This window comes from Miscanthus floridulus, chromosome 18, assembly GCF_019320115.1.
Source record: "Miscanthus floridulus cultivar M001 chromosome 18, ASM1932011v1, whole genome shotgun sequence".
Lineage (NCBI taxonomy): Eukaryota > Viridiplantae > Streptophyta > Magnoliopsida > Poales > Poaceae > Miscanthus > Miscanthus floridulus.
In genome coordinates this window covers 104,989,189-105,004,840 of record NC_089597.1, presented here as the reverse complement: position 1 = coordinate 105,004,840, position 15,652 = coordinate 104,989,189, and positions in this window count along the sequence as shown.

Here is a 15,652-nt window from a genome sequence, read left to right as displayed (position 1 = left end):
ATGGATCTCAAGTTGGCCATTCTCCTGAGTCACTTTAGAGTAACGGTTCTGGGCTACCCTCCACTCCTAGAGGAAGCGCCGAGCATCGTCGCTGTTGTATGAATTAGAGGAATCCAACGATGAAGCCGGCGTGGAGGACACAACATCAGAGGGCTCGCTGGCCCTAGGAAGTGGACGAAGGCTGTCATTCACAACAAGCCTAGAAATAAAATAGAAGAGTTCACCAATATGAGCAGAAGGTTGCAGATTGTCGCTATAAGCAGAAGTCGTCAATCTCACCTCATGCGTCGGAGACGCTGGTTCATTAGCATGTTCTCCTCCGGGACCTCCTCCGCCGCGCGCTTGCCGCGGTTACCCTCGTCGGCCATGGGGTTGATTAGATCTACAGGAAGGGAAGGAAACCGCTACAGGGTTATGGAAGGTGGAGAAGTGCAAAGGAACAGTTGCAAGTGGAGATGTGTTCAAGGCCGAAACCATCGGCTGATATTTGAAGCCACGAAGTGAAGAGGTGGATGCCTCAGAAAGTGCAAAAGGCAACCGCAATTAATAGAAGGTGAAGCGCCACTTCACTAATGCCAATGAGAATACGGTGTTGGGCGACTGAGGGTAGAAAAATTGAAGGGCTCTCTTGATAAAGCTAGGTTTTCAGACTTAATTAGATCAAGATTGGAAATATAAAGTCGGCTGTTTTCAAATCGGCTCTTTAGCCGAAACGAGAAATACAACGAGGCAATAAAAATGTGGTTATCATTGATCCTACATGAGACACGTGTTGACATACAAATTACAGGTTTAGGACATCCTGGATGACTTTCAATACTTCTAGCCGGATAGCATCAGCTTCTGTAATCTTTTGCTCGTATTCTTCGGCTGTTCTAGGAGTGCTCTCAAGGCTGCTTTGGATGGCTCTACCTTCTTTCACCTTGGCCAATAGTGCCTATTTCTTCTGCTTGATGACATCAGGTATTTGGGCCAGAGTGGACTTACGATGATCAATGGCAGCCTTCACATTTTCTAGCTCCTTCTCAAGTTTTACGCGCTTGATTTCTAATTGGGACAACTCTAGATCGGTCCTGAGGGAGGAGTTCTTCAGGTCATCAATCAACTGTGCTAGCTCTTTAGCCTCTTGCCTGTTGGAGTTCCCCCTGGCCAGCAGGGCTTCGTGATTGGACAACTTTCTCTGAGTCTTTTTCACCTTCAAAGCCTGATCTTCAAAGATAGACAAAGATGACAAGACCCTAGAGAGAGCTGGGGATAGATCACCCTTAATAGCCAAGAAGACTCTCTGCGTTGAATCAATATCTTGGACCAAATCGGCTATATTTATCTCAAATATTGGCAGCATATTTCTTAGCTGATTTCTGGTCTCCTTCGATAGAGCTTCACTAGAGGAAGCAGTTGGCGATCTGATCTCATCCTCATCAAAATATTCCTCAAGATTAAAAGAGTAGCTCCGAGCTAGAGGATCGAGTGCCTATGTGTAAGGAAAAACTTGATTAGAGGGATCGGATCAGTTTATAATAGAATGAACAAGTAAAATGAGATACAATACCTTTTATGTGGTAGCTTCTATCTGGAGGGAAGGAACAGCTAATGATACACCAGTAGTATCTGGTTGAATCGGCTCGAAAATCTCAACATCGACGTTTGTAAACATCGGAAGATTTTTAGTTCATGATTACTGCAGAGAGATAAGTTGAGCAAATAACTCCCTCACTATTAGTTGTTTGCCGGACTGAGGAATCAATAGTCCGAATGTTGACGGCAACAAAACCACCTTCAACATCGACGGGATCATTGAGTGGACTGTTAGGCTCCCGATCTTGCACAGGTGTTTCGTCAGGGAGTATCTGGCGCAGCAAGAAGTTAGGTGAAGGGCAAAGGAATGAATGAAAGAAGTTAAAGAAAAATATCCCGGTAAGCACCGAAGATGAAACTCACATTTTCTGTTGTTATGGAAGTTTCAGTTATTTCAACCGAGATTGGCTCCTTTAGTGGAATAGCCAATGGGAGTTCAGTTGGTGCTGAGTTTAATGCCTGGGACAGTAGTTCCGCACCCAGGGCAGGCTAGGATGCAATGCTCGATAGCTGTGAAAAAATGAAGTCAGTAAGTGAATATCATTTTGAGAGGGGGATGAACTATTTACCTGAGCAGCTGATGGTCTTGTTCTACGAAGTCTCTTCCCAGTAGTGGTTTTTTGGGTTGCCCCTTGGACCACCTTGTGCTTTGAAGGTTGATATGTCACAATTATGGGGGCAGCAGGAGTTTTCATCAATCTCTTCAGGGAAGGCGCGGCCGATCCCATCCTTGAAACGGGGCATGGTGGCTGGTAATCTATGGGACGCCCCTTCCTATCCAAGCTCGGAGGATCAAATTCAACATCCTGAAAGGGTCGATTAGGACGGTTAATAGAGGAATTCGTCAAGCAGTTTTCTTGAAGAAAAAATAAGCAAATTACCTCTCTGTCCGAAGCAAACTCTCCATCCAAGGCTATACACAAAGGGTGGACCGGTCCACAGAAAAGATGGGAACACCATTCTTGCCACCAGGAATCAAAGAGAGTAGAAGAGAGGCTGACTCTGATCCAATCATGCAAGCAGAGGGAAGGAAGATCTGATCCCAACTAAAAAACTCTTTCGGCTTCCAGTACTTCACTGATATCTTTTTGTGGCTTTAGTATGTTCTTGAAGAATAGCTGAGGAGGCAATTGGCTAAAACCAAACTGACGAGCTGCAAGGGATGGGTTATAAAATTCATATGTTGGAAGGTTGCCTGGAATGAAAGAGCCTATAGCCATGACAAAACTCGGCTGGAAGAACACAAGGCTTGACGAAAGAATTGAAAGTTGCAACCGCCACTTCATCCGAACAACCCGACTCAAAGTGAAACTTGAATGGAAAGGCTAGCTCATCATTCTCATCATCATATGATAGCCAAGTCAGGAAGTATACACCAAATCCTCTATAAAACTTCTTGAAGAGATGGCCAATATCAAAATCAATTGTTATGGCCGATGCAGCCTCACCATAGCTCATGCACTACCGAGTTCTTCATTCTTCACCTCTATATTCCTCATCAAAATTGGAAGAAGGGAAACTCAGATTTTTTAGATCAAGCCTCACAAACTTATGCATATACAAGTTAAGCCACAGTTGTATTAGCCACAAGGGGCCACTAACGGTATGCACTGGTTCATTCTTCAGCAATTGGGCAGCCACCTGGTACATTAGATGATAAGCAGCTCCTAGCAGGTATTTTCCAAGAGAGATATCCTTGCCCAATGCTAGGTGCTCTGCCATGAGTTTGTGATTGTAGATTGGACCACAAGATGACCCACAAAAAATGAATTTTTCCAACCACATGTTCAAAAAAGCCACGTATTCCCTTTCGCTGACAGCTGATCCATCTTCAACGTGGTTCAGAATGTAACCGGCCTATCCTATGCAGTCTGCTATTTTGGCTAATTTCTTGGAGCTAGCACTCAAGTACTCATAAGGCTACATTGATCCAGTTATTCTAAGGCCAGTTAACATGTAAACATCGGCCAGGGTGATGGTCATTGGGCCGTGACCAAAGATGAAAGCATTTAGTGCATTGGACCAGAAATAAGATGCAGCAATCAGAAGAGAGTCATTCCTCTCCATCCCGGACAATGAAAGAGTCAAGCATTGATTCAGATCATAAAGTTCTCAATCTCCACCCTTTTTCTCAGACATCCTACGGAACCAATTTCTCCATCCCTTAGGCATTTTTGGCCAATTTCTGAAGAGAGTTTTGGTGTTCCAAGAGGACAAATCCACTATAGATTATTTGAAGGGGATTTGGTTGGTTTCTTGGCGAATGAAATCGGATGGATCGGGGTCACCCATAGGCCCAAGAAAATAGATATTGGGGGAAACGGCTGATGAAATCAAGATTTCATCCCTCATTTCCTAAGGAGTCGGATGAAACAAGTTTGAGAAGGAAAAATACAAGGTAGCGGCCGACAATTTTAGAATGGAAACTTAGAGACATACCTCAGGGACGTGGTCGATGGTCGTCATCACGGTGAAAAATTGGTTTGAATCTGGCGAGGATCACTTGGATGATGGCTTGTTAGAACAGATGGTTTGCTAGGGTTTGGGACTTTGGCAACGACGACGATGTCTGTTAAAGTTGGCTTGAGGAAAAAAGAAGCGAACATGCTGAGTGGGTTGCAAAAGATACTGTTGAGATGTTATATAAAACTCGGGAGTCGTGCATGTATCTCGAGATAGTACAGTTGCGGCATGGTAAACCGATGAACTAGAATTTTGGGATAAAATCTTTTTATCTCAAAATTGAGGGGCATGTGTTTACACCAAAATTTGGGAGAAGAGCGTGGGAAATCATAGGCTTCTAAGATTGTGCCAATCGAGGAGTCGATTGAGTAAGGATTGATATCTGCCGGGTCGAATGCGACACTAGGATCGGTTCTCTCCGAATAACGTCAGCAGATAACGATGACGAGATATGATTGGCATCGAGAATATACATATCGGACTCTACAAAAGGGAAAATATTAGAGTCCAAGTTATCTTAAAGTAGGAATATTTTCTTCATGCCAAAAATTGTACTGAGTCATACTCTAATAGGATTCGTTTTTAGGCTCCGGGTATAAATACCAAACCCCGGGTATTGTAGACACACAATCAATACAATATACAAGTCATTTACTTTTTCGGCTTCGGCCACCCCTTAGGAGTAGGAGTAGAGTAGATCTCGGCGAGTTCTTTAGCAAGTATGGCTGCATCGATCCGGTCGACCTCCACTGCTTGTTGTAAGTACCGTCATGGCTTATACCTCTGTTAGTACGGCTGCATCGATCTGGTCGACCTCCACAATGACTCTGGTATAAGTTAGTTATCAATTCTTGCCTAGTTCAAGTATGGCTGCATCGATTCGGTCGATCCCCACTGCATGAATAGATCAAGGTCAAGTTATCGGCTCTATCTAAGGGTAGTGTTCCTTCGGATAGATTCATTAAGTTACCGATATTGCTTATTGCTTCCATTATTTATTTAATTACAGCAATATCACTTCGTCTGATTGGGATTGATCTAGATTGGCCTTATATCCTTTTTAACCCATTGTTTGTTAATCTAAAACTGATCTAATCTGTACTTTAAACGATGAGTTATGTTTTATCGGCTATTTTACATCAATCTTGATCGTGCATAGCGTGCGGTTAAGGCGTGTTTGATCTTGAGTAGATCTATTGGTTAGCGAAAACTGTTCCATGGCCCGTTATCACAGCCTGTGTAATTCTGCCTCACACCCCACTGTTAGCACCATGGAGTAGGGATTGTTATTTGATAGATCTATTCTTGAGAGGGCATGACCTTAACTGTGCGCTATGCCTGAATCGGTTGTTTTAGCCGATATCGAGCGCTTTCACGAATAGTTCGCATCACGAGATCATTGAAGTAGCGATAGGTTGAAAGATGTGTTAGCACCATGATCTTATTATTGTATTACGGCCTGCATGATTCTGCCTTATGCCCCACTGATATGAATAATAAGTTAGGGCCATCGAGTCTATTGTTGTTTCTATGGCCTGCATGATTCTGCCTCATGCCCCACTGGTCATAGCGATAGATGAGATCTAATATGTTCATTAGAATTATTTCTATTAAATGGTTGAATGATGATAAATTGTTTCTTTTATAAAGGAGTTCGGTTACTTGTAGTCATTGGCTTAGCATGAACTAATTACTGTTAAGATCTTTTTGCTAGTGACCAGTATTTGTTTAAACAACGACATTCATAATGATAACCGATTCTTCTTACACAACTCCATGAGCTTTAACCGATTTATTTTTATGAATATGCTGGAATCGGCTATTTAGTCGATCTCCTTTCATATCGGCTCTCAGAGCCGCACATTCGGGACTGTCTAGCAACACTGGCATGTTCCGCCCTTAATTACTGATAAGCTTTCTCTCCTTGTCAATTGTAGGGTCAAATTGACTGGCATGTCTCGGGAGGAGTGCGTAGGATCGACCACCCTTGCGCTGAAGCTAGGTGGATCTCCAGCTCCATCGAGCGGACCCTTCCGGCTTGCTACGTGTGTCCTCGGCACATGATAAAATTCTGTGTCGACAACACCCCTGCAGTACCAGGCCAGCAGAACATGTTTCAAATCAAAATATTGGGCCGCGAGCTTTCTAGAAAAGTATAATATAAAGGGTTACAACCAATTGAAGGGATCCAATTGATAAAAACACAATCAATTTACTACCTTACTGTAATACCCCGAGAATGCTTGGTAAATATGGATTTTTTAATATGGATTAAGTTATCTAACGAAGGTTGACCGACTTTTAATGAGAGACCGAAAATTTGACTTCTTGATCCTATCCTCGGATGGATGAACGGAGAATACCAATGCATAGAGTTTGTTAAATTCTTTTTATTTGACTATTGGATCGTGAAATAATTGCTTAAGCTTTCCAGATTGTTTTAGAACATGTTTTTTGGACGAGTATATCTCCAGTTACGTATTTTACAATCTTGCTGTCCTGTTATGACTGCCAGAATGTTTAGTTAACTTAAGGGGATATTTATGCTATCTTGGAGACCTCTTATGCTGAATCTTATAATGCCAAAGTTGTAGATAATGGAATTTTCTATCATCTGGTAGATTTTAAGAATTTTGGAATGTATGGTTATTTGTCTATGAAAAAGAGAATGGACAGTGCTGCTGTCACGATCGATAGCGAGACGGTAGATGCTTAAACGACGGGTTTCGTACGCTCTATTGTGTAGTTTGTTGTTTGTTTTGTTTGTATGATGGTGTTGGTATTGTGTTTTGCTTGTGATAAGGTGGTGCACCTACGGATCGCGCTTAGCTCTCACCTTTGATCTTCGGTGAAGGCAAGTAAACGTGGCGCTGTGGTCCACAAGCTTTAGCTATTTTGTTTGAATTGCGTCCACTAAATTTTAGTCGCTCACAATAGCCACATAATTTGAATTGAAGTAATTTATTTACTATGAAGTATGCTGTTTTCATAGCTTGTGGTATAGCTCTTTAATGTATGAATTATGAAGTATATGAATTGAAGTGCATACATTGCAACATTCGCATTTTTGCTCTCTTTCCGTTGATATGCATTTGAAGAAACCGTAGCCAAATTGGTGCGGTAAGTACCGTACAACAATGCACATTGATGAGCATTGTGGTCGTAGCCCTCACTCCCTCTTCTTGGGACGTGTGGGTAGAAGTGAAGTAATACATTGCATTGCATCATTCACATTTGCATTGCATTGTTTTGCATCATTCGCATTTGCATTGCATTGCATCATTTGCATTTGCACTTTTAATAAATTTATGTTTCCTTGAAGCAATTGATGTATCTACTATTATGTTAATTGAATTTGATGTTTAATTAACTGTGATTTGAATAACTCGGTTAAGGCAGTTTGCTTGCTGAGGTTTTCCATAAACTTCACCCATTGTTTTCCCCCCTCAGGTGTTTGAGCTTGGAAGATGCATGCTTGGGACGGGAGTAGCAGCACGTGTGCACGTCACCTTTGAGTTATTCATATCTTTGGGACACATGTGTTGTAATAATAATAATTTTAACTATGGTTTAGTTGGTTTGTCCCATATGTTTTTATGTTGGATCATGATTTGGTTGAGTTATGATAGACTATTGAATAGTAAAGATTCTTTATTGTTAACTTTTATGATTATTGTTGGTTCCGCGTACTCCATTGCTATGGTCTTTTTTTTTTTGCTGAAGTGAGGTAATTCTCTAGAAAATTTTGTTGTCTTTTCTTCTGGGGTGTTACAGTTGGTATCGGTGCCTAGGTTATAGGTTCTATGTTTAAGTTGTTGTGATAAAATTTTGACTCACTAAAACTTGACACACTTGCACTTGTAGGATGGGGACGGTTTTCTTTATTGCTTTTGTCTTGTGTTTTTTTTCTCATGGCTGTTGTTGCTTATTGATGTGCTATTGTTGTGTGGGTTGTACATGGCTCAAGGCCGTGGTCGTGGTCGTGGTCGTGGTGGCCGCGGTGGTCGTGGCCACGGTGAGAATGAGCCAGCTCCCAAGGCTCCTTAGGATATGGTGGCAATTTTAGCAGAGATGCAAGCAATGTGTGCTGAGTTGAATGCCTTGCATCAGGCTCCACCTAATGGTGGTGGTGGTGGTATTAGTGACCCACCTCCAAACACTACTGGTGGTGGTGACCCTCCTCCAAACACTACTAGTGGTGGTGATCCTCCGGTTGGAGGGAATGTTCAGCGTCCGTTGGACTTGAGACAATGGTGTGGTATGCATCTGGAGCTTTTTGCTAGTAACAGTGCTCCAGTTGAGGCTGCGGATTGGCTTTCTACTGTGGTTGACAAACTGGAGGCTTTTCAGATTCCTCTTCCAGACTAGGTTCGCTATGCTAGATAGCTACTGAAGGGTGAGGCTCTTGTGTGGTGGAGGAATGTGATATCCTCTCGCAATGCTAGTTTTGGTCCTGTAACTTGGTAGGAGTTTGTTGGTCAGTTTGAGAGAAGGTTCTACCCTATTGCTTTCATGGACAAGATGAAGATTCAGCTTGAGAGGTGTCATCAGGGCAAAGAGACTATGGTAGAGTATGAGGTTGCTTTCAACAAAATTGTGTGCTTTGTTCCACATGTGGCGCATGATGAGTATGAGAAGGCGAGGATTTTCAGGCAAGGCTTGAAGGTGTCTATTCAATGTGTTCTTGGTGCTTTTCCTATAGTGGACTTTCGCTCGGTTGTGGAGCATGCTTTGGGAGTGGAGGTGCAGGATGAGTTTACTAAAGAGCTTAGAGCAGGTGGAGGTAGAGATCAGTCTCAGGGTCAAAGGGATCAGAAGGGGCAGACTGGCTAGATTGGAGGTCCTAGTCAGAGGAAGGACAAACATCATCGTCACTAGCCTTATGGTGGTAGCTCTTCTCAGTCTTGTGGTTTAGGTGTTGGATCTGGTGGTAGCTTTGCTCGGTACCAAGCTATTGTGAAGCCAGGCATGGGCTTGGTGTGTTTCCGGTGTGGTGATGCTCATCGGTATGCAGATTGCTGCTGGACTAGCCAATGCTCTAGGTGTGTGGCAAGGAGGACCACAAGGAGATGGTGTGTAGCATGAATCCTAATAGCAAGGTCAGATGGGAGCAAGTTTCCTCTTTACCTTGTCAGCATAGTTCTGCTCACATGATGGCTAATAGTTCACTAGCACAATAGTTCTCTACTCCACTAGTGCAGCAGTTATTACATGCGCCCCCTATGCAACAGTTTCTACCAGATCCTCCATTGGCTTCCATGGTTGATCATTCACTGGTACCCAATTCTGGGGGTGCATACTAGTATTCTTGAGCTCCTACACCTTCTGCTCCTCCTACGCAGTGGACTACTATATCACATGCTTTCTCTAGACCTTCTTCTTCGACTAGTGTTTAGGGGGCTTATGCTATGCCCTCAGGTAATGGTTGTGACCATGGGGATGTGGCGACATGTATTATCTCAGTTGATTCTTTTGATGCATATGTCCTTTTTGATTCAGGAGCTAGTTTCTCTTTTGTCTCGGAGGGTTTTGTGGTTCGTTCTGGTATCTCAGCTCAGCAAATTAGTCAAGTAATTACAATCAATTCTGCTAAGAGACCTCTATCTAGTACTTTTATTTGTCCTGGTTGTCACATTAGCATAGCAGATGAGGATTTTGTGGCTAATCTAGTGATTATACCATTAGATTTGTTTGATGTTATTGTTGGGATGGACTGGCTTTCTCAGTATCAGGCTGTTATCTCTTGTTTCTAGAAGATAGTCTCTCTGCAAGCACCTTCGGGGCATGAGGTAGATAGTCTTCTAGGGAAGTGCCTTGAAGTATTCCCTTGCATTGCTTTGTTGTCTTTTCCTTGATCGCTGGTCGAGGAAGTCAGGTTTTTTGTGGGCCATGCGTGGGTCAAAGATTCCATCTCATGCATATAGGACATTCCAGTGGTGTGTCGGTATCTAGATGTTTTTCCTAATGAGCGGCTAGGTTTGCCTCCTGAAAGGGAGCCTCTCTTTGAGATTAAGTTGATTCCTGGAACTCAACCCAGCTTTAAGTCTCCATATAGGATGGCACCCGTGGAGCAAGCGGAATTGAAGAAGCAGATTGATGACCTTCTAGCGAAGGGATTTATTAGACCAAGTGTCTCACCTTGTGCTGCTCCTATGATATTTGTGGAGAAGAAGGATGGGACCAAAAGGATTTGTGTGGATTATAGAGGGCTTAATCAGGTGATAATCAAGAACAAGTATCCATTACCTCATATTGATGCGTTGTTTGATCAGTTGAAGGGTGCCAAGGTTTTCTCCAAAATTGATTTGCAATCTGGTTATCACCTGTTGAGGATTAAGGGGGAAGACATTGAGAAGACAACTTTTAGCACAAGGTATGGGCATTTTGAGTATGTAGTTATGTCTTTTGGACTAACCAATGCTCCTGCTGTTTTCATGGTAGCCATGAACAGGATGTTGCACCCATACTTGGATGTATTTGTAGTGGTATTCATTGATGATATCTTGGTTTATTCAAAAACAAAGGAAGAGCATGAGGTGCATTTGAGTCTAGTGTTGGATAATCTAAGGGAATACAAATATTATGCCAAGCTGAAGAAGTGTGCTTTCTGGCTTTCTAAGGTTTCTTTTATTGGTCATGTTATTAGCTAGGATGGAATCACTGTCGATCCCAAGAATGTTGCTTCTGTGGTCGAGTGGGAGAGACCGACTACTGTCATAGAGGTTCGCAGTTTCCTAGGACTTGCTGGATACTATCGTCGATTTGTTCAGGATTTCTCTACTATGGCAAAGCCTATGACAAAGTTAACTATGAAAGGTGCTCCTTTTGTTTGGACTACTGAGAAATTGGTGAATGCTCCTATTTTGGTTTTGCCTGAGAGTGGCAAGCGTTTTACTATATATACAGATGCCTCTCGTATTGGTCTTGGTTGTGTGCTCATGCAGGAAGGTAGGGTGATTGCTTATGCTTCTAGACAGTTGAGGAGGCATGAGGTGAATTATCCTACACATGATTTAGAGTTAGCAACAGTGGTCTTCGCATTGAAGATTTGGAGGCATTATCTTTATGGTGAGTCTTGTCATATCTTTACAGACCATCAAAGTCTCAAGTATATATTTACTCAGAAGGAGCTAAACTTGAGACAGAGGAGGTGGTTAGAGTTGATTAAGGATTATGATTTGACTATTCAGTATCATCCTGGAAAAGCAAATGTCATTGCAGATGCTCTTAGTAGGATGGGTGTTCCTAAAGCATGCATGACATTGATTGGTGACTTGTACCGCATGGGTATTTCTCTTTGCTATGCGGGTGTTGCACATGAGGAGACCCAATTATTGATTCGGTCATCATTGCGTGAGAAGGTGAGAGTGGCTCAGTTGCAAGATCACCTACTCTAGGCTATTCGCAAGCGCATCGAGGTAGGTAAACCCTGTAATTTTAGTATGGAGGTCAATGGCACTATTTATTTCAGAGGTCGATTATGTGTGCCACAGAAAGCTGAGGTGAAGATGGATATTTTGAGGGAAGCTCATCGCAGTCCATATATAGTACATCCAGGTGAGACGAAGATGTATCGAGATTTGAAGTAGAGTTTTTGGTGGAAGCAGATGAAAGTAGATATTGACAAGTATGTAGCTTCATGTGGAATTTGTCAGAAGGTAAAGGCCAAGCATCAGAGACCTGTTGGGTTGCTAAAGCCATTGGAGATTCTTGAGTGGAAATGGGAGAATATTACAATGGACTTTGTAGTTGGCTTGCTTCGCTCGCCTAGATGCAAAGATGCTATTTGGGTTGTCATTGATAGGCTTACCAAAGTGGCTCACTTCATTCCAATGAATATGAAAAATTCAGCTGTAGATTTGGTTCTATTGTCTATTAAGGAGATCGTGAGGTTGCATGGTGTACCCAAGTCTATTGTGTCAGATTGGGACTCTAAGTCTGTGTCTAATTTCTGGAAAAGTTTGCAGAGTGGTTTGGGAACGAAACTTGATATGAGTACTGCTTTCCATCCTCAGATAGATGGTCAGTCTGAGCGTACTATTCAGACCTTGGAGGATATGTTGCGTGCCTGTGTGCTTTCATGGAAGGGAAGTTGGGAAGATCACTTGCCTTTGGCGGAGTTTGCTTACAATAACAATTATCAGGCTAGTATTCGGATGGCTCCATACGAAGCGTTATATGGGAGTAGATGTATTTCTCCACTTATGTGGGATGTGATGAGGACATCGCCAAGATGGAGTCGAGGACGACTCCAATTCGAGAAGGGGAGGATGATGAGGACATCGCCATGCTGGACACACCGACGCCATGGTCTTCCCCAAGTTGCAATTCGTTTCCAACTCAGCTGCCACGTCACCCTCGGATTCAGCAGACACGTCGTCACTGTTTCGGTCATAACTTCCTCATACGACGTCGAAACGGGCCGTTCTTGGATGCGTTGGAAAGGGGACGACGACGCCGTCGTTTTGGATCTGGTCCCAGCTCCAGAAGGTCCGTGGATCATTCTGTGTGACCACGACAAGGTGCTGCGTCACCTGTTTGGGCCAACTTGGCCATGTATCGTGTCGGGCCTTAAGCCCAAGTTGTGGGCGCCCAACCCCTGGCCGTCCCCAACCCTAGGTCGAGTCTTAGACTATAAACATAGCCGCCGCCGCTGCTACACAATTGGGTTTTGTTTAGAGTTTAGTTTTCCATCGAGAAACTGAATCGTTCATTGTAACTGTGGTGACAAATCCTTTTACAGTGATCCAGGGCCCCCGTTCTTGATCTCCTCCACTGTGTCGATTAGTCCTTTGGAACCGAGTTCTTGAACCCTCTATTGATATTCACGTCATTCATATTTGCAATTTCAGATTGCGTGTTTTACCTTCTTGCTTGTGCTCTTCGATTCGCTTGCAGGAAAAGCCTTCTTGGCGAGGTCAATCAAGTTGTGCTTGGTTGATAACCAACGGAGCGGTGGTGTAACGGTTGCAGGGTTCGAATCGTGTCTGATTTGAAGCCGGATCGCCAACGTCGAGATCTCCACAAATCGAACTTACCGGCTACCTCTCGGAAGATCGGGCCTGTACTCATCAATTGGTATCAGATATTTCAGGTTTACCGCGAGGTATAATCTCGTTTGCCTTAGATTCATATTTGTTCATTACCTAGAGTCCACAAAAAGCCCAAAAATATTTCAATTTCCGCTGTCCTATCGCCCTTTGTGCCTTTGCAATTTCGTTTCAGATTCGTGTTGTTGAGTTTGTGTCCGTGGTCGAGTCTTGTTGCTGGTTTAGGATTGTGTTCGTGGTCGTAGTTCAATCGCCCGTTGCTGTGATTTTGTTTTCCGCCGCTATCCCATCCACCGTTCCCACACAACAAGTCGAAGCCACCACATTACTCGACTTGCCCCGCTAGCCGCCTTGTGTAACTTCTCGCCGCCGCGCAAACCCTAGATAGGTTGCCCGCCGCTCTTATTTTGCCTGCATCGCAGCCCTCCTTACATCATCAGGCGCATACCTACTGCTGTGATCGGTGTTAGAGTTTAGGGACGCTTTGCCCTTACTGCCGCCGCCGTGTTGTGCCTCCTGGAAAACATACTTTGAGATACCTTCGGTAAAACAGGCATAACTTTTCGCTCGTTTATCAGAAAAATCTGAAATTTTTTGAGCAGCTTCTTGACACCATTTGGACGAAACCCAAACTCGGCTTCGCCCTGTTTGGTTTCGTCAAAATTGCCAAAAAAATTCAGGAAAATAAAGAAAAAAAATTGTCAAAGTTTTTGCACGCTTTTCAGAGAACGTGCTGAATTTCTGTAGACCACATCCCACCTCAGTTGTAGGTGCCAATTTTTGTGGTTGCTTCTTTTGTGATCCTTGTTCAGAGAAAAGTATAAAAAAAAATAGTAAGAAAAAAAAAATTTGTTTCCTACTAGTGCCTTTTGGAAAAATTCAGGAAAAAGGAGAAATCCGGGCTATTTGCTTGTTCTGTGAGTTCTTTCGATCGTCCTTTGTTTTCACCTTGTTGCGCTACGTCTCGACACGTCTTAGCCAGCACCTGTGATTTGTACTTTGGATCCGGATTGAACAATCATTAATCTGCATTCGTTAATTGCTAATCCTTGCTGTCATATTGTGTGCCTACCCATAGCTCCACATATTCTTCTGTCAGCACAGGTTCATCTTGCAACTGTTACCCACGCTCCACAACAGATTGCTTCGCCACTTTGGTTTTGCTCCTGTTTGGCGTTGGTAAGAATACAGGCAAGACGGTGGTAAGCCGCTTGTGATTTTGCATTCCACTTTCACCACCATCACCACCACCACCACTTGTTTCCTTTTAGTTGATAGGGATAATACTTTGGTGTTGTCTTTTTCTATCTTCTAACCATGGCAGGAACTCCGACGGACTTCAATGAGTGCGTGTCCAAGGGCGAGCTTGCAACGTTCATGACTGAACAACGCAATCTTATGACCGAGCTGACGCGCAACGTGAACAATCTGGTCACCCGCATTGAACAGATTGAGCAACGCCCTCCGCCTTATCGTGCTGATGATGAAGATGCGGATGCTTTTGGTGATGAAGATGCGTATGCTGACGGTGGTGCCCGTCGCCGCCTCAACTTCAATCGTCGCGGCATGGGAGGTAATAATCATGGTAATAATGATCCTTTTGCTAAAATTAAATTTAGTCTACCTCCTTTTGCTGGTAATGTTGATCCAGAGGCATATTTAGATTGGGAGCTTGCTGTTCAACAAAAATTTGATTCTCATAATGTTCCTCCTGAGCATAGAGTTAGACTTGCTACTAGTGAGTTTACTAATTTTGCTTTGTTCTGGTGGAGTGATCTTTGCAATGCTAATAATGCTGCTGCTGTGCCTCAAACTTGGAATGTTTTAAAGCAACGTATGAAATCTCGTTTTGTTCCTCCTTATTACCAACGTGATTTACGCTTGAAACTACAAACTTTAAAACAAGGTGATAAAGGAGTGGAAGCATACTATCAAGAATTGCTTATTGGCTTAGCACGTTGTGGTATAAATGAAGATGATGATGATGCTAGTGCTAGATTTTTTGGTGGTTTAAACCATGATATACAGAACATACTTGATTACAAAGAATGGCGTAATTTTTCCCAATTGTATCATCTTGCTATTAAGGCAGAACGAGAAGTACAGGGACGCAAACAACACCAGCCTTTCAGGTCTAACAATGGGAGGAATTTTCAGCAGCGTTCCGAGCTGGAGACGCCCAAGCTTCCTGTTGCACCACAGCCATCTACACCTCCATTTTCTTCCGGGGTAAGTAAATTGTCTAATGTGCAGTTTCCACAGCTGAAGAAAGGTGGAACTCCGGGTGCTTCTACTAGCTCCTCCTCGTCCAGCTCTAAAATCATTTGCCACCGATGCAAAGGCATGGGACATGTCATGAAGGAGTGCCCCAGTCGTCGCGCTTTCATTGCTACCGAGGATGGATATGTAAGTGCTAGTGATGTTGAAGATGATTTAGCCCTTGCTGCTAACATTGATGCAGATCCCACCGAGGGCGATCAAGACAAGGAGGCCATCACCATTGACTCCGTGGCTGCTGCCGCAGACTACCCTAGCCTTCTTGTGCAGCGTGTGTTGAGTAC